Raw genomic sequence first — 5524 nt, 5'->3', positions numbered from 1 at the left:
CCAATATTAACATTCAACATAATCTCACAATAGTTTCTGATTTTATTTTATTTTCAGTTTTATTTTGTTTTCAATGATATATAATAATTGTACCCATTTATTAGCTACAGTACTTTCAGTAATTCCATTCAACATAGTACTAGAAGTGCTAGCCAGAGCAATTAGGCAAGAGAAACAAAAAAGTCATCCAAATTGGAATGAGGGAAGTCAACCTGTCCTGTTTGCAAATGACACAATTTCAATCTTAGGCATTTAAAACTTTCTAAATCCCATCAAAAACTGGTAGAATTCATAGGAAAATTTAGTAAATTTGCAAAGTAGAAATGTAACATACAATAATCAGTGAGTTTCTGATTTTCTAATGACACAAAGTGGCTTTAAATTTTTTTTAGGTACCACAAACTCTTTTAGAGGGCTATTATGATGGTAGAAAAAAAAAATACCAAATACCTAGAACTGATTATTAAAAGGGGATAGTACTGCATTTATGAATAATACTGTGCTTTGATTTATTTGTATTCCTTTAGAAGAGGATTCAAATGACAAGTGAATTCTCTAAAGGCATCTATGTCCTCTACAAAAATAAAATTCTACATTTTGTTTCCTCTATCATTTTGCACATCATTCCTACCTTTTATCAGACACTTGTTTCTCTTTCTTATTTATTGGTTAATTGTCCTGGTGTAAGATTTAGACATTTCAAAGGCATTTGTAGATTCAGAAAGGAAAAAGAGCCTCTTATCAATTGTATTATACAAACCACGATTGATTTTCTGATTTGGACATAGCCACTGTAATTTAGATTATTCATCTGTTCTTTTAAATCTATTTTTAAAGTAGTGTGTTGATCAGTATGAAGAGACATCAATATATTTGCTGTTTTAATTAAATGTGCTGGAACACTTCTGAAAGTTTGTTTGAGAATAAACAAATTTACTTGCTACTTGAATGCACATTGTAAACTTTTGAGATTTTGATAGATGCTTTAGTTATTTCCCATGAGATAAAGTAAAGTAGTTTCTAACTATACTTGGCCTGGGATTAGACACTTAAAATATACTTCAGAGAGAGAGCATGTGTGTGAGAGACACCATAAAACAAATTATAAAACTTATTATATTTAACAGTTTGTATTCTGTTTACTATAGTGCTGGAGTCACATTGTGAGCTATTACAGAATATTGTACATTAGAACTTGCAAAGTAAGATCATGACAATTTATATAAAATATGAATACAGACCTGTATAAGGAGCATTTTATAAAATGTAAAACACTGAGATTATTTCTGTGCCAAAAGATATAATTTTTTTAATGTTTTGCAAAGATGCAATAAGAAAAATGAATTGAAAACACTCCTGAAATTCGAGTGGTGTTGGGCATTAATAAAATGGAGCCATTTTGTTTTACCAATAGCATAAACTGCCTTTTCTCATGTAACATCTTTTTCCTTTTCTACTAATTTATCTGAGAATCTGTGAGATAATTGGGACAACATGATTTTTGTAGAAAAAGAAAAATACTACCATATCATTTGAACTTTTAAATTATTCATTGGCAGAATTAACTTTGTCAAAATATATTTTCACATCTTATTTTTGAAACTTCTCCTCTTTCATAATATGTCTGAAATTTTAAATTCCTTCAATTTGGAGCACATAGTATGTTTTCAATGAATAAAACTGGTATTTGTTGCTTTGAAAAAATTTTAAAGCAAGAAAAGCAGCTTTTGAGTAAAGAATTCTGTCATAATTCATCAGTAAGTGAATTTTAAGAGAAAATACAACATCCATAATCATAAATTTGGCTTTTTATAAAGGTCAATGTAACCCTTCTTCCTTCAGAATGTTTTCATATAAATGGAAAAGTAACCTTTCCTTCAGCGGATGAAAGAACATTTTGTATCAGCAAACCTAAGTAAAAACATCTCACAGTTTTACTATTGCTCTACACAAAGAGAAAATGAACATGAAATCTTAGTCATGTAAATATTAAGCAAGGTATTTAAATAGTACAGAAGATGAATAACCCAAAACTAAACAAAGAAGCCCAGAATGTGTAAATAGGAAGACGTGTAAGATATAATAGAGAAAGTTGGAATATATTCACTTTTTAAATCATGTCCTAAGAATATCCTCCATGGAGAACAAGCTAAACCTTGAAGCAGTCATCCTCAACATTTTTTAAAGAGCCACATTTTCCTGCAGCATCTTTTATATTTTTAATGATGAAACATGGGGAAGTGGGTACCGGTAGTGTAGTTGGTGTTGAGTTTGCTATACTTTTTCCTGCCTTCTCTGTTGTCCATACCAGTTGTAACCCTGGAGGAACATATAAAGAGAATTCTTGGACAAGCTTTATTTGTTATGGTCCGTAGAATAAAACTTCAGGTGACAATAGAGAATCAGATGCATGAAATGTGAGAGCTGAAAGGAATATGATAGATTGAGTCCAATGTAGAACAAATTTTCAGATGAGGAAACTAAACCTCAGAGATGCTAAAGAAATTGACCAAAGTAAAAAACAGAGCCAACCAAGCTATAAGTTCACTTTCCCAAAAATATGAATATCAATGGTAGTTTCTCCTTGGGCTTGGAAGATATGTGGAGGACATCAGTAAGATGATGGAATAGAACTTCACCCGCTTGTATCTCCCCCACAACAAAAATTCTGCACCCATCCATGGACAAAAGTCTCTTTGTCAGAGACTTGAGATTTAGGTAGGAGGTTGTAAAACCCTGATGGAACTCAACATCTAAGAGGGTTGTTTTGAGAGTGCACACCTACACCCATTTGGCAGATTTGCTTATTATGTTCCCAAGTTTACACCAAGAAACATCTTCATACACTTAAGGTCTTGGATACATTCCTGTTTAGCCTTGAGCCTGCTACAAAGATATCTGCCAAAGGGTCCAGAAAGAATCAGATACAATAGAGCCTCAGCAGACAAGCTCGCCTGTCTGCACAAGTGGGTCTTTGCAGTGCACCCAGAAGTGACTGTTAACTTGGCTCCACTCCATCTCAGCTGTGGTTCTGGCTTAGTACTTCTCACACGAGGACCCAGAAGGACACTTGCCCATTTTTGCCACTGGGAGAGGCATACTGGCCTCCCTCCCTCAGCAGATCCTGAAGGGGACCAACCTTAGTTCCAGCACCGCTCTTCTGTAGCTATGGAGTTATTCTGACTTTGCAGAAAACTGTTGAGAGACTTGCCCATCAGAGTCACTGAAACACACCTGCTGACTTCCACGATTTGCAGTGTACTTTGAAGGGGTCCTATCTTGGCTGGAGCCCTTGTTCCTGTTTCTGGGAGGTATCGTGAAGGCACAGAGATCTTCTAGGATGCTTTTCCATCTGAACCCCCAGGACAGGCTTGCAGTCACCATTCTACCAGAGTTCCTAAAGGGGCCTTGTCTCGGGCCCAGCCCTTCTCTGATTAGGCCAGAATAAATCCCACCCATGCAGAATACTGATTTCTCCCTTTGTAGTATGCTTTTTTGGGATAATTTCTAGAGACTACAAATGGTTGAGAAATTTTTAAAATTGTTTTCAACAGTTATTGTTTTTCTAAAAGAGAATATGCCAACCTCTTTCTTCTGGGATTATATAACTTTCTTCAAAAATATTTCTTGCTACAATTTAAAGGACAACTATATATTTATGTTTATTTATGTTGAAATGATTTACGTGTCCTATCCCAGAATAAGGTAAAATGTGTAAGAGGATGAGATAAGTACAAAGTAAACATTATTTTAGAACAAATTTTAAGTTAATTGTATTTGTTTATGGTTTAAAAAATCCTTAATTTAAGATCTTGTTCTAAATATGGATGACTAGAGGTGACTGGCACTCACCTCCTCCTTGAAGAAGGACCAACACAGCAAATAGGTAATCACACATCAAATAGAACACCTAACAGACAAGACTGAAAGTCAGCAGTGAAGTGAGAGGGAGCCTCTGAGGCATGGAAAAAGAGGAAAATGAGGCAGCCATCCCAGCTAGAATTTGCTTAAAGCCAGGAGAAACTGCTTAGTTCAGCTAAAAGGAAAGTGAGAGCTCCCCAGCTACTGACATTTCCACATTCCCACATCCCCACAGCTGACTCCTATAATTCTAGCCATGAAAGAAACCCTTGAAACTAATGAGCCCTGAGACTAATATAGGGAGCTGCCTGGAGTCTTTTGGCATTGTTTCCGAGAGGGAGTTTGCACTGGCTCCCACATACCCCACAAGATGGTGCCATTTTGAGAGCCCAGCCCCTTCTAGAACTAGATGCTGCCCTGGGGCCCAAAAGCTGTTGTGTCCCCACAATGCTAAAGCCCCATTTACATCCCCTCATGCCAACTGGAAAGCTGCAAGTTTCAATATTGGTTGAATGCAGCAGTATGACCATGTCGCCAGAGCTCTAGCCCATGCAGTGTTCTACTTCACGGGGAATGGGTGGTGTGACACACTGGAAAGCTGCCCTCAAAGCAAAGGGAGTCAAACATGAACTTCCCAGAGTCTTAGAGCCACCTGACACGGATGCTGTCACTGATAACAACACTGTCTTTTCCAGCAGGAAGGACACTGCACACCTGCACACATCTTCAGGAAACCAGGGAAACAAACCACCTAGGTGCTGTCCTGTGGCCTGAATACAAGCTTACCCACAAATGGTCACTCTTGCCAGTGCTTAAACATGCTTTCTGAAGGGTTAATGATGGACCTGCCTTACACAATTACAGCGGGTGCCCACATGCCCAATTGGATGGGGCAGAGTACAGGCCCACCTTGCTGGCAGCTTCCACCAGTAGCACCTGTGAGCACCACTCAGTGGCCTGGAGATTGATCTAACCTGTCTTCCACTGCAGGTGATCATGGTTGCCATCAGCAATACTGAGGAAAGGCTTAGATCCTACCCACCATGATTGCCAATGGTACCCCGGAATAATATCCAGAGACTATGGAATTAACTCATCCTGGCCACTGTCACTCACACACACACTACTGGGGAGTCTGAAAAGAGGTCCATCCTATCCACAACTGCTGGCGCTCATGTATGTTGTGCAGGAATCTGGTGATTGATATGCCCAGCCCACCACTGATGGCTTCCATGCACCCATTTTAGGGGCTTAAAGATGTGTCCACCTCACTGTCACCACCACCTGCATATGTCACCTGGGGCCTGGGCCAGCCAATACCACTGCCAGCACCTATGCATGATGCTTGGGGGCATGATGGTTTGTTAGCTATTGCTACTGCAATCACCAGTGCCATGTATCCCACCCCGTGGCCCAAGAATTTGCCCATCTTCCCAGCCCATGGCTGGCTCTCAAGCAAGTTCCCTGGAAGTCCAAATATTCACCCACTTAGACCTGTACCATCAGTGATTCTGTATACTTTCCAAGGGTCCAATGATTGACATAATCAACCACCACTACCAACACTGGGGCCTGAGGACAGGCCAACCTGGCAATCCCCATTCCCAGAAAAGCCTCACCACAGCCCCCACTAACAATTGCATCCTCAGCCACTGAGGAACTT

This window comes from Colobus angolensis, unplaced genomic scaffold, assembly GCF_000951035.1.
Source record: "Colobus angolensis palliatus isolate OR3802 unplaced genomic scaffold, Cang.pa_1.0 Scaffold549, whole genome shotgun sequence".
Classification (NCBI taxonomy): Eukaryota; Metazoa; Chordata; class Mammalia; order Primates; family Cercopithecidae; genus Colobus; species Colobus angolensis.
Note: the sequence above shows the minus strand (reverse complement) of the source record.